The sequence below is a fragment of the Sebastes umbrosus genome, chromosome 15, assembly GCF_015220745.1.
Source record: "Sebastes umbrosus isolate fSebUmb1 chromosome 15, fSebUmb1.pri, whole genome shotgun sequence".
In the NCBI taxonomy this organism is placed as follows: domain Eukaryota; kingdom Metazoa; phylum Chordata; class Actinopteri; order Perciformes; family Sebastidae; genus Sebastes; species Sebastes umbrosus.
The window spans coordinates 936,907-964,804 of NC_051283.1; positions in this window are offsets into that span (position 1 = coordinate 936,907).

Here is a 27,898-nt window from a genome sequence, read left to right on the forward strand (position 1 = left end):
GAGAAGAGTACAAGTATAGCAAAGGCGGGAAGAGAAGAAGGAGATTTAAAAGAGGGAAGAGGAGACTGGTCTTAAGCCCTTTAGTCCTGAATGTTTCCTATTTGGATATTAAGGTTTCCTGTGGTTCATAGTTCTGTGTGGAGTCACTTTGAAGGTCGTTAACATTTCTACTTTCACTTTACAACTTGAACTACTTTATATTTGAAGTGAATCTGGTCTTAAATAGAGTTAAAAATTCAATCGTGCACTGCATGTTTTCGTAACTGACCCTGGTTCATCTTATTCTGAAATTTCATAATTCATGGTACAGTAGTTTACAGTCAGTTTTTAGTCTTCATAGCATTTGTGTATCAGGAGCTTACAAGAACTGTAAGCTTGAGTATTGTTATTTTGTGATTCGAACAGGCAATTAAACCAGTAAACTTTGGTCATGTAGAGACATGTACGGTACACCGTATGAGCTGTGCAGTGTGTATGTAAACATACAATACAGTAGACCTAATCTCACAAATCAACAGCACCATTATAGGTTAAATAGAAACACAGGAGAGGAAAAAAACTATGGTTATTCTCTGATATTGGTAAATTATGAGAAAAAAACACAAATTTACGAGGATAACATTTGGAGATTCTCTGTGATTAAAATCCTAAATTTATCTGGAAAAAACTTGTATATTCTCTGAGATTAAAGTGGTAAATATATGAGGAAAAAACAGATTTACGAGAAAAAAACTTAGAAATTCACTTTGATTAAATACATACTTTTGAGAAAATAACTTGGATATTATCTGATATTAAGTGGTACATTTTACGAGGAAAAATACAAATTTACAAGGAAAACATTTGGAGATTCTCTGAGATTAAAATCATACATTTTCGAGAAAAAAACTTGGAGATTCTCTGATATTAAAGTGGTAAATTTACGATGAAAAACACAAATTTACGAGAAAAAAAACCTCGGAAAAATTGTGTTTTTTTGTCAAGGAACCACATCGCTTCACTTTGCATCGTTGTATCAACCTCATCACACAACAGATGCCGCTGCTTGCCGTGTATTAAACCTGCAGTGGATGACCTAATCTAATTACACTTTGCCATCGGATTTAGCAGTAAGGAAATACTCGTGATTTTAGCCCATAATCACCACATTATCATAAGCATCCATGAAGCCTATTTAGAAGAAAAACAACATACTGGTTTAAGGTTTATCTCATACATTTTTTACTTTAATCTTTCATTCATTCAGAAGGTTTTTTTTTCTTGGAGTTCCTCCCCCCCCCACACATACCCCCCGCCTCCCCGGCTCCATAATCTATATATCTTTTTAACCTACAATGGCCCCTAATACAAAGATTTAACTGTGAAACCGCTTTTATTTGAATGGACTGAGGGAAGTGAAAGTGTAGAAGGAGAGACGGAGAGACATGAGAAGCAGGTTTTTTAATCGGAGGGGAAATCTAGAAATAGTGTAATTGTGTGTATTCTGTGTTGGTGTGCTGTCGGCTGCACCATCCTCTTTGTCCATCCACACTGCCACAATGTTTTAGGTAACCATGGATACCATTCAGGCAGTGACCCTGTTGCCAGGGCAACAGCAAATCTGATGGGTGACCAAACCTGGACACCATTTATTGTGTGTCCTCATATGCATGCACATACATGGACACACAAACAGACAATCATGCATATTCATTCATACTGTACAATAGGCACAGAGACGGGCAGACTGTGGTCGCTCCACAGAATTTAAATAATGCACTGCTGTCCAAAGGGATTTCTTTAGTTCTTATTTTTTAACATCAGCGGCCCTTTGTCACACGCACCCCAAAGAGTTTCTCTCTACTGGCCTTTAAGCTTGTTAGTTGTACCGTTCAAGTCCACAGATACAGACTGCATGAGAGGTGACACGGCAAATGCCCTGAACATGATGTCAAAGTAAATGCCAAACTATTTCCTGTCCTCACAAGGCTGCTGCTGCTACAAGAGGTGGTTAGAAACATCCAGGAGTTTCATTTATGGTCCAAATGGAAGGTAAACAGCTTGATCTTTAAATCTTTATTATCTCAATCCATAGCACAGCTTCAGTACAACCCTGCCTTCTACAAAATGACCTTCTATACAACTAAAAAAGCATCCTAAATTATGTTTTAGAGGAAACGTCTTTTCTCCTGGATTACAATCGCCCACTTGAAACCGTTTTTACGATCACAGTTTTGAACATGTGGTTAACGTTGTAAATTGAAACAAAACAAAAACAACTAGTTTAGGCAACAAAACTTACTTGGTAATGTTTAGTAAAAAAAACATCATGGTTGGCTGAAATGACTATGTTTGTTACATTATTTAAAATAAGTGAATGTTTGACTTTTAGTCTCACAACGGGACACCAACAGCGGTCTCCTGGGAGAAGGTCCTGTGTTTGTTTAACCCATCCGCCCTCTGGCCCACCCGTAGTGGAAGTTTGTTTGTTTATTATCTATTATTGTACCACGTAACTTTCATTAGCGATGAACTCGATAGACTACGTCACCTGCTCTACGCATCACTCGTTGTCCTACGTCACTCGCTGCGGCCTTTCCGCGGACTGACCCATTACAAACATTATTTGTGATACGTCAAAGACAACATATTCCGTGACAAGACGTGTATGCCTCTCATTGAGAATGGTATTTAGTTCTATGGGACGTATTTTTAGGAGACAGGGCTGTTCAGTGAGAACATTTTATATCACTAACTATAACTCTAATGCAGAACTACTATTTAAAATCTGAACATCTGAGTGAGACTTTAATGCTTTGGCTTTTTTGGTTTATGGGAAATGGCTCGGATAAATTATATTTGATCTTATTTTAATCTGCACATTAGCATTTACTGTGATCATTGTTGTTGTTTTTTTCTACTCTATTTTAATAGGAAGAATGGAACAGAAAGTGCTTCTGGTGTCCTCCACACCAACTAATGGTTTAAAGAAAAACAGCTTTTATCTGTGGTAGAGTGTGGCATAAAAATCCTATTTCTGGCACTCAAGTGGATGGTTGAGAATAAAAAGCCTTAATAAGCCGGGTTTTTAACACGGACTAAATACACCAACCATAATGGCACACTTGCCTATCGCAGTCTTGTTTCTACTGCATTTGTAGTTGCTTTAAAGAAACTGTTAAGCTTCACGGGTCACTTTGCTCATGTTGATGGATTCATTGTAGTTAACAGTCAATACCCAAAAGTCCTGTAATAGACATCGGTAGCTGCTAACAGCACATGGAACAACTTAACTGCTTTCTGATGCTTTACACCAAAAATATACACTAATGCTTGTGATTTGGGATTAGTTAATGGACTGCTTGTTTCTGTCAGCAGATAAGTGACCACAGCCAACAGTAATAGAAAATTCATAACAACAGACATATTCAATCAATAGCATTTCAATGTGGGGGGGAGGTGTTTCTTCTCTTATGCACCCAATTGTGTGATTTCAGATGAATAAGTGATGCATTTTTACATAACAATCTAATCTTGTGCAGCTGTAAAGGTGCATCATTCATTCCCTGAGGTCCTCCAGAGAAACAAACCAAAAAATAATAATAAAAATGCTAATGCAGTAATAACATGGCTAGTGGAATATGGACAAACGCATTGAATCTGGCAATATAAAGAATAAGTAGAGAAGCGAGCAGCGAACCAGTGGTGATAAAACATTAAGATAGAGCTGGGCCTCTGTCTTTATATTTATTCCTGGCTTTAAATCAGCAGCTGCTGGGCTCTGCCACTCTAGAACTACAATATCTCCATGAATGAATATGAATTTGGGTCTGACTTGGGTTTAAGGTCTTATTGCCCTGATTAACATTTTTCTCTGGTGTCAAATACAGGCAGTGGTTAGCAAATTGAAACCATGGGCGAGCCCAAACTGAAAGCTAGAATTAATTCTGTCTGCCGCAGGCCCCCTTTCGCTTTCTGGGAAGCATCGATGTAATTTTCATGTCAGAGATGTTTATTTTTCATGGACAAGTGAATGAGGAATAAGAATAATCCTCCTCTAACAAAGAGATGGCGCTGAGATGGCGGGGGTGATTTAGCGAATCCCTGCACAAGTCACCGGTCGCCTTGTTGGGTTTTGTGTCAGATCCACATTAACAAGAGCAGGAAAAGGTGTGGGAATAATTCATGCAGAGGCAGCAACATGCACACCAAATAACTTCAGTCAGTGACATTTTTTTAACCTGAGCAAACATGTTGTTAATCACTAACACACACTGTGTAAACCGCACACAGCTGACTCACTAAACTCAACTAATTGAATGATGGTTTATTTAATCTCTAAAGCTAATGAACATGCTCAGCAAGCGGGCCTCGGACTGATGCAAATTAATCTTTCAACAACTAGAATAAATCACTCAGAGATCCAACGTAACCGAGGAGGAACCATCTCATTATTATTCATTTGATTATTACTCATAAGAGAAATGTGCTCAACAGCAGCAATTTATTATTTTATGCGTATGAATTCTTCAGTTAAATGTTAATGTATTCCGTTTTAAAGGGACATTGAGTTATTTATGACCTCTGTCGACCTCTGTTGGTGTCTCGGGAAATCAAACATCTCTAATATTATAATGATCTCCTCTTTTCACAGAAGCCCTTCTACTGTCAGTGTTGCTATTGGGGCTGCCCCATCTTAGTCCAGTAGTCCACTAATGTCCCCTCTTAGTCCAGTAGTCCACTAATCGATCCTTTTGGTCTTAGTCTGCTAAGAGTTCTTAAGTTGATTAATCGTTTCTTTTATGTTCTTTTAATGCTGAATGACTTATTTCCAAGAAACTTGTGAGCACATCTCTGGTAAACACCAGATTTAAAGTGTAGCTTGATGATTCTTTGTGGAGAAACTCAGTTTTACAGATCTGTTGATTAAATCAACTAATCAATTAGTTGATTGAGTGTTTGTGGACTAAAAATCCCTAGCTGCTGCAATCGACTTCCTAGTATGAGTACTTGAAAAGCCTTTATTTAAATCATTAGGTTATAAAAGTTGTAAAATGCACTAATAGCCGAGAGTTATTTTGTGCTCTTGTTCATGTGAATGAGCCCCAGACGAGCGGCGAGGAGGTGGTGCTCTATAGGCCCAATGAATGCAAAAGATCACCATCTTAATGCGCCACTTCTGTAACTTTCATGGGAAGTTCTCTTAATACATCCATGGTATAATCTTTACCATGCTCACCATTTGCTAATAAGTTCTAAACACAAAGTACATGTAAACTAATGATCAGTCAAGGAGTCACTAAAGTTCACAAAATGCAGACACAACAGTGTCTGGGGTCAGAGTGTAGCTCACTTAAAGAATAACTGTGTGTGTAGGAGGTTTTATCATGATTTATAATGGTGTGAGGAGTTGGTAATAGTGGTGTCATTTCTGTCCTTGGACTGTGTGTGTGTGTGTGTGTGTGTGTGTGTGTGTGTGCGTGTGTGTGTGCGTGTGTGTGTGTGTGTGTGTGTGTGTGTGTGTGTGTGTTTATTATTAACACAGCTTGCGTCAGAGGTCACAGGATTTGGATTCAGAAGCATCCCTCAGTGTGTGAATGTTAAGCTCTCCTGGTCAACTGAGGACAAAAAAAAACAGGCGTCATCACCGTCATTGTAATGTGTGTGTGTGTGTGTGTGTGTATTCAAATAGACTCTATAAAGTGTATAGCAGCTGAGCTCGTCCCTGTAGCCTCGTCAGTAGTGTATTTTCCTGAATGGAAGTGAGACACAGCAGCATTGTGCGAGCTGAAGCTCCACGATAACATTGACGGTCTCTCAGTAAACTGACATTCTCAGCTCAACGTTTAACTTTGGGCCCAAATCAGCTCTTTATGCTGCTGGAAGTCACGCCTTAAAGCCTTAAAGCATTTCCCCGAAGCAGACAGTTTGCACAATAATAGCTCCACTGTACCTATCCATCCATCCATTTTCTATACCTGTTTATCCTGCTCAGGGTCACAGGGTGCTTAGATGTATCCCAGCATGCATTGGACCAGATGCAGGGTGGTTATTTTGTGGTTATTTTCTTCTTTCTTATAATATAATGTGCTGTAGATATATTGCATTGTCATAGCAGGAGCATGCTACCAATCATTTCACTAAATACAGTAAAATGTTGGAAAAAAATCCAATTAATGGCAGAAATGTGTGAGAAAAATGTCTGGAAAATGTGTTTATTTTTTATGTGACAAGAACTTTAAACTTTATCTTAGAATAATAAAAGGTGTGGATTGAAATTAAGAATCTCTTCAGTGAAGCATAGAAATAACATGTTTTTTATCGTTTCAATTTCTTAAAAGGGTGAAGGATGAATTCTGAGGTTTAGGTTTAGGAATTCATTCATATTTCTTTCTTTTACATTATAGGTTTAGAGGCCCCTTTGGTTAAAAGGTTAAAAGTTTAGCAGTGGCTCAGTCGGACAATAAGTCAGATAATGAACAGTAGTACAGTATAATACAATATAATAGCAAATGGTGCATAATAGAAACCAGTGATAGGATTTTGTATTACATGCAAGATAAGCAATTCATTTAAATTTTAGAGCTGTGGGATCATTTTGCTTAAAGAGCTGCTTATCTTCAAAAAAATGTCATTAGTTTCACTGTCACATGATGTGGAAATACAGTTTCAGAAGCTTTTACACTTTAAAAACATTCAAATACCGGTGGTCAACAGTACAGATTAGGCATTTAAAGAGGGAACATTAAAGATATCAAACAGCAGCAGCTTTCAAGAAAATGTCTTTGTGGTATCATCTTTCAGAAACTCACCTGAAGTGTAAAAGCCTGAACTGAGAAAAACACTAATGAGGATAAATGAAGTCTGGAGTTTAACTGCAGCTCAATCTCACTCACATCTGTTTGTGTTTTCCATCCTTTTAGTCTGACTTGTGTGAATTTGGAAGGCATATATTCTCAGAGGAGATCTGATAGGAGCACTCAGTATTGATCTGACTTTTAGTGGAACCACAAACAGGCTGATGTTTCAGCTAATGTGCCTAATGCTGCCGGGATGTTTCCTCGCTTAAGTTGACAGTGTTTAATGTGTGAATGTGAGACCGGCATGATGAGCTCATAGCTTTGATTCCCCCTTTCATTAGTAAAACATCTGTGATGTGGAGTTTTTAAGGGTGTTTATCTGTTTAATGCAGTTTAAAAGAAACTCCGTCTGTTTTTAGCCACACTAGCGGATAGCAATGGTGATGTCAGTCTGTCAGGCAGTCCACCATGTTGGTCAAGACTGAAATATCTCAACTATTGGATAAATCGCCTTGATATTTGGTACAGCCATTCATGGTCCCCAGAAGATGAATCCTCCTGACTTTGGTGACCCCCTGACTTACGCTCTGGTGCCACCATGAGGTTTACATTTTTGAGTTTTAAGTGAAATGTCTCAACCTTTGGATGGTTTGCTCTGAAATTTTGTTCACAAATTTGTGTCCCCCTCGGGATGAATTATAACAACTCTGGTGAACCCTTAACTTTTCATCTGGCGCCATCATCAGGTCACATTTTAATGGTCCAATACTTAAATATATCACCAAATACCTGTAAAACTAACAACATTCCCATCAGCCTCAGCTGTACTTTGTGTTCAGTGCTAATCAGCAAATATTAGCATCCTAACACGCTAAACTAAGATGATGAACACGGTGAGGTTGTTCGTACCTACGAAAAGTAAAAAAGTCATAATTCGTAATAACCAACGTAATCGTGGGCCAGGACGTACAGGGCTACAGGTGGCCATGTAGGGAGGTGGGGTCAAATAAACACGGGACTTTCATCCAGGAGATTGCTGTCCGTGTCCCACGTGAAACCAAGTCAACGTTGACTTATTTTACCTTATTTTACGGTACATACTGACGCAACATGCACAAGTTACGTAACAAACATACTTATTTTACGTAAAAAACATACTTATTTTAACTCAAACCACGATCTTTTCCTAAACCTAACCGAGTAGCTTTGTTGTGCCTCCTCGCCACATAAACGTAAAACGTCCACCTGCCCTCTAGACAGAACTGAATAGATTTTGAAGGTCAAAGCTCAAGGTCACAGGAATACCTTCAGCAAATTTCCTCAAATTTGGAACAAATGTCCACTTGGACTAAAGGATGAACTGAATAGATTTTGGTGGACAAAGGTCACTGTGACCTCACAAACCACGTTTTTTGGCCATAACTCAAGGAGTCATATGCTAATTATGACAATTTCACACAAATGTCTAACAGGATAAAGGGACGAAGTGATGACATTTTGGACAGACATGGATATAAACTGCAAATTGACATACAACGAGGCGGTAATTCTAGTTGCCTAAACAACAGGTTCTACACTGCAGGGGCTTGTGCAGGCAAACGTAGCACTCGTGTTTCTGGACATTTGTAGGAGAACCAACAGAAAATGAAAAATAACGTATACGAACCGTTTGTATGAGGATACATTGACATGGTAAACATTGAACCTGCTAAACATCAGCATGTTGTCACTGTGAGAATGTTAGCATGCCCATTCCGTGTAGCATTTAGCTCAAAGTACAGCATGCTAGCATGGCTGAAGACACTTCTTGTTTCTCATCTCTTTTCTGAAGTCTAGATTTCTTAAACTGCTCTTCTGTTAACTGTTATCTGTTGTTTAGATTCCTCTGTCTAGTCTTCAGATTCATCTCTGATTCTCTCACAGCCTCTACTTTTTTCCTCCAACTTTTACAATAGTGTGTTTGTGTTTCTGACTGGCTGTATATTATTGATTTTGTCTGTCACTCTGCAGGGTTTTGTTTGTTGCATTTGGTCCAGAGCCTCCCGTTTCTGAGTGTGAATCATCTCTCTGAGCTCCTTTATTTTACTTTTTCCAAATCCCTCCCCACCTGCTGGCCTCCCTCTCTGCAGGTCTATAAATTACGCAGAGGATCGTGTTTGTGGAAGTAAACAACTCGAGGGCCGCCATGGGATCAGTGCTCAACAGGAGCAACACTTAATCAAAAATGAATCCCGCTACTGACGCCATGGCCACCGAACGTCAACGCTGAGCCAAAAATATTTCAACGGTTCATAGAAATCACTTCTAGTGTGTTTATTCTCTCTAGGCACCCTTACCAAATAGAAGGTTATTCAAGTGTGCTATCAGTATACTTATTTTAAATTTAAAATAAGAGATTATACTTTCATGTACTGCATATATCAGATATACTTAAGTATATTTGGCTTATGCTTGTACTTCTTTTGATCGAGATATACTTAAGAAAAGTATAATGAAGTATTGTACCCTTATAGGCCTACAGAAAGGTACACTTGGCTTATAGTTGAGCTAACTGTTTGATAGAGTAGCCTATTAAAGTGTGTGAGAGTTTGTAAACAAATGTTTTGATATGAATTTACTTCAATTCATCAAGAATTTCTTTGATTTTTCGATCCTCCATTCACCGTGGAGGCATGTGAGAAAAATGAATTTATTTTTGTATCATCACAAAACATCAAGTCAAAGAGCAAAAGGAGCAAGACTCTTTATGTAATACATTAATCATTGGCTAAGTACTATAAGTTAAAGTATACAAAGTGTACTTTCATAAACTAAAAAGTGGGCTACAAGTATATAACTATTAAACTAACAGTACACCTATTCACTTGTAGTATAGCTCATAGTATAGTTGCAGTACAAAACACAATTTAGATGTAAACTAGTTGTGTAATCAAAGTCTACTGTTCTTACACTTAAAATTATACTTTTATAAATTAAAAAGGACCTATTTAGCCCCAAGAAGTATTGAATTTGTACACTTACAATTATACTACTAGTACATTGTTATTGGTATACTTACTACATAAAGTGTACTTCTGAAATATACTTGAACTTAACTGAAGTCTACTTCATGTATTAAACTTGAAGTATACTACTTTTTTGTAAGAGCAGGAGGACAGAAAGCAACAGGAAATAAGCTACATGTTATTTCCATATTGCTCTTTCACTTGTTAGCTGTAATAAATATTAACAAATATACCTCTAACATATTTATACAGTAATAAAACTACTAGTGCATGTCAGCCTTCTAGCCTCTGTGTGGGAGGAAAAATGACAACACTAAGAAAAGAAAGCAGCAGCCAGTGATGGAAAAACAATAAGATGGATGTCTGTGTTTTTGTCTCTCTCTCTCTCTCTCTCTCTCTCTCTCTCTCTCTCTCTCTCTCTCTCTCTCTCTCTCTCCCCAGGGTCCACAGCTGAGAGGTAATACATGGCTCAGTAATAGTCGGAGCCCTGGGGAGAGCAGCTCTGTGGCCTCGGTAAGAGACTATCAACACACACCTTCACACCCAGTCACGCACAGACAGTCACGAGAGTGCAGGCATGCACACAGGAGTACACACAGGTGTGGCTAATATCAGCTTCTGAAGGCTGATATATCTTTTTTTCCCATTTTCTTGCCAGATATTGAGACATATTCAGTAGTTGTCATTATTATTATTCTTGTCTGGTTTGAAAAGCCTCTGAAAAAGCTGTTAGATGGTCATGGGATGGTAAAACTTTTGAATGAAACAAGACGAGTGCTGTTCTTTCGGGATCCTCTCAGGGTGCTTTCACAAGCCATAGTCTGTTTGGTCAGAGTGAAATTGATACTTTTGGTTAGTTTTCTATTTAGTCTGGTTTAGGGATGCTAATTTAAAAAAAAAATTCTGACCGACAGCCAACCCTTGTTAACCAATTATTAACCGTTAACCGTCAGAATGAGTGCATTGCATGCAGCGGTGCTGTGGTTTTAGTGCCTAACAAGCCACCCAGCTGCAACGATAAGCTGATGCACAAACAGGTTAAATCCACCATTTATCACCAGCTGCAGTGTATAAGTAAAACAGACTGAGTCCCCAGTTCACCAGACTGGGAGAGTTACTGTAGCAGCCATGATGCTGTGTGTAGTGTCGTGGACACATGCAGCCACTCTCCCGGTAAGTCTCCACTGCGTCATTTAGTTTAGTTTAGCAGGTTGTCAGCTTGTCTACCCGGCGTGACGTTAACAGGTGTCCAACAGACCTTGTGTGTGCATGTGTGTGAACAGTTTATTTGTTGGTGAAGAAATGCTACAACTCCTCAAGACCCAAACCAAGCTCCTGTGTCTTGCCAGCCACCTGCTGATTAAAGTAAAAGGGGTTAGCCCCAAAGCTAGCAACAACAACAGCTCAGGCTCACTTAAGGTGGGCTGAGTTTTGCTCGTTTTTTTATTTAATTAGGGCCCGAGCACCGACAGCGTCGGGCCAGCGAAGGCCCTATTGAAACTGTTAAACTGTAGGAATTATTATAATTTTTCTCCTCCCAAATGAATCGCCTTTTTGAGGGCCTTAACATGCTCACAAAGTTGTTAAACTTGACACACTTATCAGACGCTGTGAAAATGTGATATTTTAAGGGTTTCGGGTTTGGGTGTTGCAAAATGGCAATTCCAAATTCCAAAACTCAACAGGAAGTCAGCCATTTTTAATTTAATGTGCCCTTTTCGCCCATTTTTAGCGTTTTATAGGCTGTGTACTTTAACAAACTCCTCCTACAGATTTAATCAGATCGACTTGAAATTTGGTCCACCAATTTGGACCACCTCTTACAAGTGGTCTCGGACCGGTTGTTTTGGTCCACACCACAGTGCGATTACTGCGTTCACAACTGGCCAAACGAAGCACACCTGGGGTTGAACCGCACCAGAGTTTGATTTAAACGGACTAAATGTTGTCTTGTGATCGTGCCCTAAGGCAAGGTTATCCACCGCACCCACTCAATAGGAAAGAAACTTTAATATGTGATACATTACTGCTTTTTAAGAGAAGGATTAATTCAGCAAACATACAACCGAACAGTTGATAGTTACAGTGTAGTCGAAAACACAGTGACATTTGTTGTTTTCTCTGTACTGCAGCACATAGTATTTAACATCAAATGATGAGGGGAAAGTGCTGATTTTCATCTTTTTAATTTAATGGTCATATTTACATCACATTGAAGTGAAGGAACTGTATACCCCAACTCTCCTGGGCCAAAAGATACCCCTCCATCCACCATCTATAGCTGGTTATCATGCGGACGGCCTCGGTCTTTCCATGCTCACACAATTTAGAGTCACTAATTAATGTGGATTATGGACTGTGGGAGGAAAGCGGAGCACCCACAGGCTCGGAACAAACATGTATCTCCAAACAGAAAGCAATCTCCAGCTGATTCAAACCCGCGACGGTCCTGCTGTTAACTTTCTTGGACAAATTAAGATGAAATTTGTCTTCATATATATAGTAGTTATTTTTAAATGATTTGATGGTAATTCTTGCCTTTATTGGACAGTTGGTAGTATAGAGACAGATGGGGTAGAGAGAGAGAGGTGTGACATGCAACAGATCAAACCAGGGACATAACCACTCAGCCACCAGGACTCCCCATCATATTTAATATTTCAGTGACTGTCTGAAGTCTACAACTCACAGAAATCCCTTGTGATGCTCTGCCAGAGAAGAAGAACGTCCCACTCTTTGGCAAGAAACTCTTTGGCTGCCTTGTCTGTGTTAGAAACATTGTCTTGGTGCATAATCTTAAAATTGGAGGACTATATATAAAAAGAGTTGAAAGAGAGCACTTTAACCTACTGGTCTTTAAAAGAGTACTCCATGATGCCATTTTATAATCTATGACATCATCACAATGCGAAGTCTGTTGGCTGAGCGTGAAAAACACTACTGCGCATATTCACTGGGCCGGTTATCCCAGAAGTAAACCCGGAAGCTAGAAAACCTTTTTGGCGTCTGCGCCAGGTGAGCAATTCTTATTGGGGTCTAGTATCCTGTTCTTCTAATACATCCATGCTCGAGCCTCAAGCGGAGATGAGGAGCGGGTTACAGAGATCTGGTAAAAATACTTCTTTCATACTTCATACTGCTCCCTGTGGAGACACTAAAGGCTTTATACTTGTTTCCACATATGGACCAATACGTGGAAACAGACTTTGATATGTTCAATTGGTGGAGTTCCCCTTTAATTCAGCTAAATCCCAACATGCTGGAGTACACAGACAAAACAACAAAACATGACACTGTCCTAATACTTTCTGACTGTACTGTAGACAATAGAAAACATAAACACACCTGCACACACACACACACACACACACACACACACACACTTCACACATAGTGAATCATTTATCCTTTTTCAGGAGTTTAGATCTGGATGACCTTTCTCGGGGCCGAGGCCTGACCGTCTAACAGCAGGAGGCAGTTCTGGGTGAGTAACGGCGCTTCTTTTACTCACCTCTAAAAGATTTGAGGAGACAAGAAACGACACACACACACACACACACACACGGCCGTTTCTGTCTGGAGACTGTTCAGACGTAGAGCTGAGGATGCCGGTGTCTTTTGTATTCTGTCACAGTGGCTTTCAGCAAAATGGGAAAATAGATTGAGGTGTGCAGAAACAATGGAGGCATTAAATAAAACAAAAAAAAGATAATAGTATTTTACCTGATCCCCATCTTTCTGTACCGGCACAGCATCCACTGCTGGAGAGAGACAGAAACAGAGAGATGAATTAAAGATAATTTCATTATCAGCAGCTACAGGTATCAGACCATGGCAGGAAACACAGATGCAAGAACACATCAGTCCAGAATACACAATTGCTTTGTCTCAGCCATCCATGATAGGAGAGGGCGAGCGAGGGAAGGAGAAAACAGGAGAGTAGAGGAGCAAGCGAGGGACACTGAGAGAGAGAGAGAGAGAGAGAGAGAGAGAGAGAGAGAGAGAGAGATAACAGTATGTCAAACTGATGCAGCCTTCAACATGCTCGCTGAGGGAAAATGACAACGCTGTCCACTATTTCTCTCTCTCACACACTCACACACAAACACGCCGTGCTAAAATTAGATTAATTATCCACGCCAAGCTTTGGCACACAGAGGGCACAACCAGTATGAGTCATGAAGGCCAGAGATGATTCTGAAATATGTGAGGGTGATGAAAAGGGTAAGCCTTTCTCTTAGTTATTATCATAAGTAATGGAGTGCTATTTTAATAATTTAGTGGTAATAAAATAGAGAACAGGCTGAAGATTTTGATGATAACCTCTCCTTCCATTACATGATGACCTTGAGTCTGACCTTAATAGTAAACAGAGTTCATCCAGTGCAACCTGTGAAAGCACACATGTGAAAAGCATTAATGCATCCCTGATAAATCACTGTCTTCTGTGTCCATGTTAACACACATCAGTGACTGTATTCTAGCCACGTAATCAGACACATTTCTCTGACATGGTCTTTGTCTGAGCAGTCAGTGTCTAGCGACGTATCCGTCTCGTCAACTTCATTGTCAGCCGACACAGACGCTGTTCTCAGAAGCGGTTGCCAGGAACAGTTAATTTAACGTTTGTCATGTTGATCGAAGATTTCTTTCTCTGCAAGTCGACTTGCATCAGCCCGTACAGCCGTGTCCATCTCATCCACACTTGTCACAAGTTTTATGTTGCCATTTTCTGGCTCTTGCTCGGGGAGATGACCCAACGTTAATCCACCCTACAGAGCTCGGATTGGCTCCATTGTTTTCCCAACTGGGGAATCAGCCTTTAAAGAGCACAACACCAGACCGACAATGTTTGAGTGTCAGAAAACATCTGAGATGTGGACAGCGATTCAGAAGGTTGTGTTGTATATCAGACTCCTACCCAGTTTTTCCCAGTGTTTCCCTATGTTGCCTGCCCTTTTGTCTCCTGTGTTGTCTCCCCGTCTTTGTCTTTGTGTGTGTGGAAGTGCAGGTGGGCGTGGCTTCTTTCTTCCTCCTCCTCTCGGGCGTTGCGGCTGGCGCACCTGATGAGGATCTTTCAATCATGTTCAACCTCTGCAGTATATCAACCCTGGGATTCCTTCCACAATCTGCCAGATCGTTCAGTCACCTTCTGTGGTATTGACGTCCTCTGGCCAACTTCACTTTTGGAGCTTCTTTTTTTTATGTTACCTGTCGCCTTGACTAATCCTGCCTGTTTTTCCTTGTGTTCAAGATCCACCACGTCTGCTTGCCGTCTTCGTTCTGCATTGTGTTTCATGTTAATACTCAGTTATAGTGGAGGGGCTGTTGAAGCTGCACAGTGGACAAGAAAATAAGGATGTTCCCAAACCAAAAACCGTGGATGAATGCAGAGGTCCAAAATCTTTTAAAAGCACGCAATACAGCTTTTAAATGTGGTGACACCACAGCATGTACTGAAGCCAGGTCACATTTGGAAAAATTACTTAAGACACATACAAACAGCGAGTAGAGGACCACTTTAAGAACACTGACAGCAGGAGTATGTGGCACATTCTTTTCATTCTATAAATTTGGTAAAAACTAAAAGAAATGGTGATTCTTGTTATATGAGCAGTGGGCAACTCAGGGGTCTGAAAAGTGAAACCAATGCTGTTAATTAAACTCTAGCTAATAATTTGTTCACTTGAATTACTAAATTGTTCTCTCAGATGTCTCCCTCTAAAATACAGTTTGTTGTATCAGTAGGAACTGAAGTTACAGGTTGTTAGCTGTGTTTTAATGCAGAGGTCATCTCCTTTTGTCCTTGTCCCTTGGGTCTCTCTTTCTCTAGTTTTGATGCTACATGTGATGTTGTTTCAGTTCCTTGTTTACTCTCTGCCGGCCAGCTTTGGCTGCTGGTGCAGACATGCTGCTGTGTAAAGCAGCGCAGAGTAAACAGTAAAAGTTGTCAGGGACAAACTAAATGGGTTGCTCTGATATGATGTGGATATACTTTGGGTTATCTTTGACATCCTTTTCATGTACTTTATGAGATAACAGATATTTTCTGTTCAATATGAAAAGTTTTGTCCCTGAAACTCGCCAGTTTAATGATTAATGATTTTCTGTCACAAAGCCCACAATGACTGAGCAGCACTTGGATGGTGTAGACAGATGGGTAATTCTACTCAGTCTGGAGAAAATGACACCAGGATTAGAGCGGTGTGTGTTAGCGATGGAGAGATAATGAGTCGGCATCAGTGGTGGCTCAGACAGTAGAGCTGTTGTGATTCTGAGTCTGAAGTCACTGGCTGGATTCTCAAAACAAGTAGGACATGTGTGAAGAGAGAGTGAAGTAGAAGCAACCAAAGATCACTTAGTGAATGAAAAAAATACATCAACGCATACACAGTCTGCTCTAGTTTAATAAATACAGGTTGAATAAAAATGAACAATACAGGAGGCTTAAGGAGAATCCTGTCTCTGTTTGTACATGTAGACATCAACTTCAGAGGAGTCCTTGATAAATATATAAATTAGATATGTGAGCTGGTCTATTAATAGAACAACAACAAAAAAGCAACGTACTAAATAGCATGTACTGGAATCAAGTTACACAAAGAGTAGTATTAGTCAGAAAAACAAATAGTATGATAAATGATATACATAAGTGAAGAAATGGCTGGCCTCACCCCAAAAACTCAGCTCTTAATCAACTTAAAACGTCTCTATGTATTCACTTAAACGTTATCTGCAAATGGAGGGGAAAGCAAAACATGTTGTGTTTGTTTTATCTGGTTCAATTACATGACTTTCCTTATTTTTGATGATGAATTTGACCGTCTTATTGATAATCATAATCAGCATTTTGCAATGAAAGTGAAAGTCTAATTCCAGTTGTGTGTAGAAAAGTTTGTATGAGGAGTATCACTTGTCTTGCTTATGTACCATTACTGGCAGAATACAGCGTTAAACTACAACAAGTTTATCAAAGTGGGTTCATTCTAAGGCTGGGCAATATGGCTTAGAAATCATTTCTCGATATTTTTAGGCGATATTGCGATATACGATATATATCCAGCTCTTTCATGAACACCTCCGCACCTAATGACATTGATGCTATTGAGGATGTTGATGACGATGATATTGATGATGTTGTTGATGTTGATTAGGATATTCATCATGATGATTACGTTGTTGATGTTGATGATGTTGTTAATGATGACAAAAAAGAAATCTGTGTCTCACCCTCTGCACTGCCCCCGTGCACTGCCCCCGTGCACTGCCTGTCGGCACCTGTGTCTGATCAGACTTGAAGCTGCTGTTGGCACTTACTCATGTTGTCCCCTCCTATCTAGATCCTTGCTTGTGTTGTATGAACTCTCAGATGTACGTCGCTTTGGACAAAAGCGCCTGCTAAATTAAATTGTAGAATATCGGACATATAACCGATAAATGATTGAGAATTAATTAAAATTTTCTAGCCTTTATGGCACTGAATAAATGGCCCAGGAAACTCACAGACAGAATTGCTTGCATTGTAAATCTTCTCACGTGATGCTACCCAGACACTCAAATCTGTGCATTCCCACAAGCATCGCGACTCGCATCAGTGATGAGATACACTCAGGAGACACGAGACAAGAGACAATAATGTAGCATAGCATGCTCTAAAAAGAGAAAAGTAGACAGCAAAACCAGCTTTTTGTCCAGAATGAATAGACTCTTACGTGTTCATTCTTCCCACGAGCAGTTCAAAACCAGTATTATGTTCAGAGAACGTGGCGATTATGTAAATCGGTAACGTCTTTTTTAAATTTGAGGCTATTATCTTCCATCACCTTTTCCAACCTCAACACGTATAAACTGGCTGTGGCGCTTCACTTCTTCCTCTCTCTCCAGGCTCTTTTCCTGTTCCCTGCTTCCCTCCAGATACAAAAACACACACCTCATACGTGCATCCATGCTCATATGTTCCCACGTATGGGAGAGAGAGAGAGAAACAAACGCCAAAGCCAGTCTCATGCTAGCGGCAAAAAAAAAATAACAATTAGTATTTATACTCAATGTTTGCAATACACTCATTTACTACATCACACGTAGAACAAGCCACAATACATTGAGTATAGGGATGTTGATAATTAACAGTCTAACCGTTAACCGACATTAAGAATTTTAACCGATTAATGCTATCAGATAAACGATTAAAAGAAATATAAAAAAAATAGCTATAAAGCAGAGCAAAGCTGAGAGGAGCGGCTTGTCTCTTAAAGGAGAATAGCTAGTCCAGCTTAACAGTCCACCTAAAGTGAGTCTGAGCCATAGTTACAGATACAGGAAGTTGGCTTGGGTCTTGAGGAGTTGTAGCATTTATTCACCGACAAATAAACACATATTACACTGCTACGTTCACAGCTATAACGCCACCAAAAACCCTACACTCACCGCCGCCACACACACACAGTCTGTCGGATACTCGCTAACGTCACGCCGTGCTGACAGAGGAGCCAGGCTGACACACTGCTGACCATCTCGCAGCTAAACTAAATGATGTGGCGGAGTCTTGCTGGGACAATACACTCTGCATCGTGGCTGCTACAGTAACTTTCCCAGACGGGTGAACTGGGGATTTAGTTGTCTGTTGTGCTAATACACTGCAGCTGGTGATAAATGATGATTTAACCTGTTTGTGCATCATCTTATCGTTGCAGCTGGACAGCTTGTTAGCGACTAAAAATAGCACCGCTGCATGCAACGCACTAATCTTGTCGGTTAACGGTTAATAATCGGTTAACGAGGGTCGGTTAACGGTTGGAAAAAACATTCTAAATTAGCATACAGAGTTACAGAGATGACAGACTTCTGCACAGACAGCAGACACTGATCAGTAACTCTGAGAACTTTAGATCATGTAATCAGGGATAAATATATAAATACACACTCTGTGTGTGTGCTGAGCTGTCCTTGTTGCTCTTGGTATGATTCATGAGCCTTGGGAGGGTTGTCAGCTGCTGTGGTTCACCTGCTCATCCTGAGCCCTGAAGGCTGGAACAGCTCGCCCATTAGCTCTTTTTCTGTCTCTCTTCCAGCTGGTATCCACCTTGTATGCTTTGGCAGCATTCAGCTCCTATTCTTTTGATTAATTAATATATTACTAGTTACCAAATGTCCAAATTTCCCATGGTGACATCTTCAAACGACTTGTTTTGAATGACCACTATCAATTTATAATGACTAGGGCTGTCAATCGATTCAAATAGTTAATCACATATTTTTTATCTGTCCGAAATGTACCTTAAAGGGAGATTTGTCAAGTATTTAACCCTCTTATCAACATGGGAATGGGCAAATATGCTGCTTTATGTAAATGTATGTATATATTCATTATTGTAAATCAATTAACAACACAAAACAATGACAGATATTGATCCAGAAACCCTCACAGGTACTGCATTTAGCATAAAACAATATGCTCTAATCATAACATGGCAAACTGCAGCCCAACAGGCAACAACAGCTGTCAGTGTGTCAGTGTGTTGACTTGACTATGACTTGCCCCAAACTGCATGTGTTTATCATAAAGTGGGCATGTCTGTAAAGGGGAGACTCGTGGGTACCCATAGAACCCATTTACATTCACTAATCTGGAGGTCAGAGGCCATGACTGTTTTTCCTCACCAAAATTTAGCATAATATCGTAGCGTTATTTAGCCTCTTTCCCGACAAGCCAGTGTGACATGGTTGGTACCGATGGATTCATTAGATTTCTTAGTTTCATATGATACCAGTTTCATATGATTTCGCTTATCTTCACTTTTTAAGCCCGCTACAACCTAAAAATCGCAAGTTACGTTAATGCGATAAAAAAATTAGTGGCGTTAAAACAAATTTTGCGGTAACGTGTTATTATGGTGTTAACATTGACAGCCCTAGTAATGACACCAAACAGAGAAGAGCAGCAGATCCTCACATTTAAGAATCTGGAACCAGCAAATCTTTGGCATTTCTTCTGCATTAATGACATAAACAGTTAATATATTATCACAATTTGTAACTAATCATTTCAGCTCTACATGCTCTCACTCCTGATTTCGCTCATTTTCACACTTAATCTTAGCTACTTATACGTGTTTAATTGTTCCTCCGTTGTGTCACAATCTCTCAGTTAGTTTGGGACATTATGTTCCATGTGACAATTGTATCCCGAAAACAGGATATGACTCATAACCAGGGCAGTAGTGTGCACTCAAACACACTCTCATGTGGATCAGATGAAACCGGTGTTTCGTCTTGGAATCAACATCTTTTATTGCATCATTAAGATGAGTGAAAATGAGATTTCTGTCCAGTGTAACACTGCCAGCGCTAAAATTAGATTAATTATCCGCACCATGCCTTGGCACACGGGGCCACGACCTGTATGAGTCAGCGAGGCCCGGGATGTTGAAGGATATTAGATTTAAGTGGCGATGAAAGGAGAGGCCTCCCCCCTGTTAACACAAATTATAACCTACTAATATCTCAAGATAAAACGCTGCTTCTCCTCCTCACAGCTCCTATTGAATCCAAAACGCTGCAGGAGACACTAAAATACTTAAAGACAAGTGTTATGAAATTAGTCCAACTTCAGCTACAAATAAGTCACAATGAGGGTGCTCATGTGGAAAATTGCTTAAGTTGTTGAATATCACTCGAAGATTGTTTCAAGAGGGAATAATCTTGAACTTCCTACAATCTCATCAGAAGAACAGTTCATTGTTCAAAGCTTAAAAATCCTCCTTTAGCCCACCACCTCTCTTTCACCTCCCGTTTGATGAAAGGCTGATTGAAGTGGATTTAACAGCTGAAATCAATAAGGAAGCCTGGACTCACTTATCAGTCTACTTCGCACTAAGAGCTGATATTTCTTATGTATTGTATTCTCAACATATAGCTCGACATCCTCATCGATGGCGTCCGCATTGATTTGGTGCTCTCTGCCAGGCACCACCCCCGCTGACGGGAGCGCTGCCAATCGACAGTGGCTAAAAATACCTCAGCCTTCATACTCCCTTCAATGGAGACTTAAGCTTTCCATCCAAATCAATATCAATAAAACCCTTCTAGGCAAAGGGTGGAGGTGGTGGTGGGAGAGGGAGTCGTCATCACTGTTCAGCGGTAGAAGATCCAGTTTGGAGATGCTGTCCTTCATCTCAAGGGACGAGAAATGACAGCTCTGTGCCGAAGTCGCTCCAAGCAATCGATTCATTTTGTAAAAGAACCGACTGAGCTAGAAGAAAAACTTGATTTCAAAATGCTTTATATCCATTTGGAAAGAAAACATACTCTGAACAATTACCTATACTCTCTAAAATTATAATTTAGCCCCGCCCTAAAGCATCCCCTGCTTTATGGTCTATCTGACTCTAAATGAGACCATCATTTACTAAATGAACATCATGCTGTATTGAAGAAGACTTAAAACTAGTGATTGAGACCATAAACTCATGTTTCCAATGTTTACTGAGGTAATAAATCAAGAGAGAAGTAGGCTCACTTTCTCATAGACTTCTATACAACCAGAGGAGTCGCCCCCTGCTGGCTGGTAGACAGAATGCAGGTTTAAGGATCTTCAGCATTGGCTTCACTTCTCAGACCTGGAGGTTGCCCACTGGGCTCTACACATTATCATTCTGGTATAGGGGAACAAAACGCGTCTTGGGCGGCGCTAAGCCCAGGGAGCAGCGACAGTGCGGCTGTGGCTCAGAGGTCAAGCAAGTCGTCTACTAATCGGAATATCGGCGGTTCGATCTCCGGCTCCTCCAGTCAGCATGTCGTAGTGTCCTTGGGCAAGATACTGAAGCCCAAATTGTTACAGAAGGCTGAGCCATCGGTCTGTGAATGAGCAAGGTTGCCACCTTGCATGGCAGCTTCTGCCATCAGTGTATAAATGTGTGTAGTGTAAAGCACTTTGAGTTGTCAATTTACATTTTGCCAAGTAGATAGCGGAAGAGGAGGAGAAGGCCAGCTGAAATGGGCGGCAAATGGCAGACTTTTACCCACTAATAACAGACTAAATGTCCATGACATGGTGACACATCTATCACAGATACAGTAGCTGTGAGGCTGCTCTGCCCTGATATATTTTCATTTCAGGTTCATTTCCCCAGGCTGGTCCACTCAGTTCTGATATTTTTCTCAAGGGGAGTCCTCCTGGGTGAAGCTCCAGAGGGTTTTGATAACAGAAAATGTTTTAGAGTCTAAAATTTAGACAGTAACAGCAAGGGTTTCAGTCCCACTGAATGAAAGAGCGAGGGCTTCTTTCTGAAGTCTCCAGTTAGCACCAACATCAATAACAGAGAGATCCATCAGCACAGAGGGTGAACAGAGGACACAGACAGAAGGCAGACCACCAGCTACGATGCATGCTGAGTGTTTTGAACTCACTCTCTTGGCCCTACAGATATTGTTAAAACAGCAATAACTGTTTTTATTGGCCACTAGTGAACACAACATTGACATCTGAAGTTGATGATATGTTGAACATGTTAGCAAACAGTTGCTTATTTACACACCCAGCAGTTACCGAGCTACATGAGCATTCATTTGGAGATGTTCGACCTATTTATTCACTACAGACACGAGTGAATCGACCCTCTCAAAGCATTATGGGATAACAGGTGACATGGAACTCACTAGCGAGGGGTTTAACATTGAGAAACGTTTTAGCTTATGTGAATTACGTTAGAATTAGTCTGGAAGTTCTGCAGTCATTTGCCAAAAAAAGTGATACAGTGGTGGAACAAGAAGTTTAGTCTTTAACTGCTGTGGAATAGATGATTATTATAGGTTCTGAGATCTCTCTTGTCTTCAATATGATGGATTATTAATTCATGGAAGTTGTCCCTTGACCTCTGACCTCCAGTTATGTGAATGTAAATGGGTTCTATGGGTACCCACGAGTCTCCCCTTTACAGACATGCCCACTTTATGATAATCACATGCAGTTTGGGGCAAGTCATAGTCAAGTCAGCACACTGACACACTGACAGCTGTTGTTGCCTGTTGGGCTGCAGTTTGCCATGTTATGATCTGATCATATTGTTTTATGCTAAATGCAGTACCTGTGAGGGTTTCTGGACAATATCTGTCATTGTTTTGTGTTGTTAATTGATTTACAATAATAAATATATACATACATTTACATAAAGCAGCATATTTGTCCACTCCCATGTTGATAAGAGGATTAAATACTTGACTAATCTCCTTTAAGGTTCATTTAGAACAGATAAAAAATTTGCAATGAATTGGCGATTAATCGTGATTAAATATATGAATCGATCAACAGTCCTAATAATAATGTGAGAATATCAGATGGAGGAATTTCCTTTCAAACTGTTTAGTTTTACGTCTTAGTCGAAAATGATATGATCAGAGTTTATCAAAAGTTCTGGTTTTAGAAACAAAATCAAATTCACTTCAGAGTTGGTAATTCGTGAACACCTGATGTCAGCTACACCCACACATTTATACATGTGAACACATACAAGCACATGAAACACACACGTTTCATCACACACTGTTCAGTCCTGACCCAGTACTGTGGGTGAAGGACAACATTTCCTCCAGAGGAGTGAGTTCAGCTGACTTATTCAACATTGTTAGTCTGTCTCTCTCTCTCTCTCTCTCTCTCTCCTCTCTCTCTCTCTCTCTCTCGGTGTTAATGAAAGGCATGCAGTCTTAGTCATGACTCTGCTCTCTGTGAGTACATTTGAGATGCGACCCAGGGGATCCTGGAGGCCATTTACTCCTCACAACACACCCACACGCATGGAGGCACATACAAACTCACTAAGTCAACCACACACACACACACCGGAGACCTCTGGAGTTGATGGAGCTCCCTGATGGAGCCACGGGGGAGGAAAGAGAGGGTGAGAGAAACACAGAAAGAAGCTGAAGGCTCTCAAAAAAACAGAGAGGGGGGGTGGGGGGGTATTGAAGAGGGAACGAAGGAGAGGAACAAAACCGAGAGATTGATCGACGCTCGAAACTGCAGGACAGAGGGTATGTCGAGGAGAGAACAGCAAGGGCTGCTGGGAAAATAAGATAAAGCAAAGAAGCTGGAAAGATAAGAAAAGGAGGAGGGAAGGAAGACGGAAGGAGAAACAAGAGGAGGGAAGGGCAGATATGTAGTGAATAGAAACATTACAGCTGGTGATCACAGGGATGCAAAACAAGCAGAAATATATTTAGTTTTTATCAGGCGGCAACCTCCGGGTCTGAGAAGTGAAGCCAATGCTGAAGAGCCTGAAACCTGCATTCTGTCTACCAGCCAGCAGGGGGCGACTCCTCTGGTTCTATAGAAGTCTATGAGAAAATGAGCCTACTTTTCTCTTGATTTATTACCTCAGTAAACATTGTAAACATGAGTTTATGGTCTCAATCGCTAGTTTCAAGTCCAAAAATCCAAGATGGAGACGGCCAAATGCCGAACTTTAGGCTTTAAAACGGCAGTCCCAGTGGGTGATGTCAGGATGACTACGTCCACTTCTTATGTACATCTACTTGACACCAACTATGACAAATTGATCATATACTTCTTAATGTTAAACACTTTTCTTAACATATTGAATAACCCAAATGCTAAACAAAAATGTACAAGTATTTCATTAAATGTTGTAATCAATGTGATAGCATAGTAACATCTAAGTCACATCCTGATGATTGACAAACGTAATTTGTCTTTAAGAAAAGAGAAACAAAATATCAGTATTACAAGAGAAGACTTTATGAAAAATGTGAAATAATCTTTCTCTAAAATGACGCCCACAGCAGCATCCTGTAAAACAGTAACATCTGTTTGGACTAATAAGTGTAACTCCAGACAGCTAGCAGCATCACTGACCACTCGGTTGCCATTTGATGGACATTTACCCAGAGTTCCCTGCAGCACCTGGAGGAAATGCAGCCTTCCTCACAGTCATTACTGTCACTCAGTATCAGGCGACCTAATGACCATTTACACTCTGGATGACTTCTTTTTTTATCCTCTGTGTCTGATGTGATTTTCACTCATGATCTGCACCTCCCAGAGGTCTCCTGTCAATCAAACTGTCTCCTCTTCTCTGATTGAAGATTCTCTGAATCTCTAAAGTGGGTGGTCTTTGCTTTGTTCAGACACGGTGGCTATCACCACTCATGCTAATGCTGTGTTCACTTCTTTGGCCAGAAGAAAGTGAGAAGTGCATCATTGTTTGAGTTCAAGCTGGAGTTGGTGATACCAAAACAAAGCTAGGTCTGCTGTGTGTTACACAGGCAACTAATTAATGCCTTCTACATCCATGAGGCCGCGAGGCTCTACGAGAGTCTGTGATTTCAATTTCATTACCGTCCCAACAGCACAGCACCGACCATCCTCATGTATGTATGAATACATCCTTGTATTAGGTCTGTACCGAATAGTTTGAAGCTTCATTCATAACCCTGACCTTCAAATTGTAAATCAACATTTGAATGTTTTTGTTTTCTGTGCATGTCTATTCATTCTGTTTAAAGCCGGTATTTCTTCACAGTTGCAGATAAAGATCAGGCTACACTAATAATTAGTATTATACTATTTGTAGAATTAGATTCCAGTGTTGGCTGCATAGGATTCTTTCAGACTGGTGTGATCCAAACATCTCCAATAACTCCAGAGCATCATAAAGTCAAAAAGTTCAACTTGATTGAAACTAGAATTACCACCTTGTGGTTGTATTCTTCCTCCAACCAGTCAAGTTTCAGTACATCCATATCCAAAATGTCATCACTTAATTTTATCCTGTTAGACATTTGTGTGAAATTGTCATAATTATCATATGAATTCTTGAGTCATGGCCAATAATGTGTTTTGAGAGCAGAGTGACTTTTACCCTTCGACCATCAAATTCCAATCAGTTCATTCTTGAGTCCAAGTGGACGGCTGTCGCCAGCGTAGAGGCATAACAAGATAGATGTATTCATTTCCAAAGTTCAAAACATGTTTTTATCTAACGAAATATTCTGCTTCAATCCATATTTGTTGGTGTTTAGCCTTTCAAAACCAACATTTTCCCTGCAGTCAAAAAACTGTTTGCTCTCCTGCTTACCGCACACAAAGGGAAGCAAGCACCCGTGTTAAAGGGACTATTTGTAACTTTCAGAAATGCTTGTTAACAGCGACACCTGTGGCCGTGAAATCAACGAAAGTCAGCGTCGGGCTTGCGCTTGCTCGCTCTAAATATACCTGAACGAGCATCGCTCAAAACAGTGAGGCGACACACGTCAGCTAAAACCACAGTATCACTCTATATTTCAGCTGCTTGGCAGTAATGTTAGCTGATCAGACGAAGGTCTCTCCATGAACATGATTTAGATCTGATCCTAGTGTTGGCTTTTCCTGCCTAAGTGCAGGCTGAGGCAGCGGGGCTCTGCAGCATGTCTCCCTGCTCCCTCCTCCCGCAGCCGGAGAGAGCAGAGGAGACACCGGCACCCGGTCGGTAATGAGAAGACAACGTAACTCTCTGCACAGCTCCGTCACTTCACAACACACGGGAAACCTCTGTTGGTCTGGAGGAGCTGCAGCAGTTATTTCTGCACAAACGTCCACAGTACATTCACTAGATATTCTCAGAGCTAAACTAACTCTTCTGCAGTGTGGAGTGAGCGCGCGTTCACATATAGAGGTGGAGCGAGCTGATCGAGGACGCACACGCTGTCTGAGTGAAGGCGAGCAGGCAAAAAAAATGACATTTGGTAGAGCCCTACCTTGTAATGTAATATGAACTGTGTGATAGTCCAGTTTTTGGACTGTGTTTGGCCTGAAACATTCATAACTTTACAGGTTTAATCCCTTCTAACATGTATCTGTGGTCTGATTGATTCAAAAAACATGTAATGTTCATCTCAGGCCCATGTCAATGAATCTGCTGTTTTTTCACTCAATTATTGAATTCAAAGCCCAAAAATATTCAGTTTACTGTTATTTAAGACAAAGAAAAGCAGCAAACCCTCACAACCAAGATGCTGGAATTAGACAATGTTTAGCATGTTTCCTTGAAAGCGATTAATCGATTATCAAAGTTGTTTCAGATTAATAATCAAACTGCATTAATTATTGTGCAGCAGAGAAATTTTCCCACAAACGAGTGTTGGGTCCTGTGTAATTATGTGACTGGTTTTACTACCACGACACTGGCGTAACTCTGATGGGAAAGATGCTAATTCTTGTCCGTTCATTGTACTTGGTAATTAATCTGATTCAGGGTGTGATTATGAATGGTGTTTTGGGAGGCTGCAGTGTAATGTTTGCTTGTTAGACTGTGAAACACGCAGCTCTGAGCGTCTGTGGTTTGGTACAGTATGTGTGAGGCTAATGACCTTTGAGGAAAAGGTCATTTCTGCTTGTGCACGTAACCAAAGTCTCTGCAGTGGAGTCGAACATAAACAAAGGAGCATCAGTTCTAAAAGGGAAGGCCTTGTTCTTCATCTTTACAGTCATATAGGTTTTAAAGATGGTTCCATTATAGTATAAACCAAAATAGCTGATGAGTCATGATGTTTTTCCAAACTGTTTACTGTCAATCATTTCTGTTCTAATTAGAAAGCAGTTGTCAGTACCTGCATACAGTACATAATTGGATTGTGATTTGCAGTGATAATTCTCACTAATAAATCAAAGTAACAGAAGCTAAATCATATTTTATCTCTAAACAAACAACAGAAACTTTTAAAAGATTCAAATGAGTATTTGAATGCAGCTAAATTTCATTCACATGTACGTGATTGTAAAGGAGCAGTTTGGGTTTCCATTGTAATATTTCCACCCACATGAAACATCTTTTGTTTTAATTGCTGCTGTCCTTAGAAAGCCTCTGCCTCATTTTCCTCGGGCTATTCTTCTGTAGTGTGCAGATTACGAGGCCATCGGTGTAGATGTTGGTGCTGCACGCTCTAATCTGTTTGGCAACGAAGCAGAAGGTCTCAGGGAAATGAATCTGAGACATCAAAGTATGACAGAGAAGTGCTGCCTGCCAAACGGCCTGCTGGAGTTGCACGCTTCCTTTAGCCAAGAACACAGTTCTTACCTCAGTCTGGTTTTCACTTTCAAAACAATGAAATGGATTTAAATTG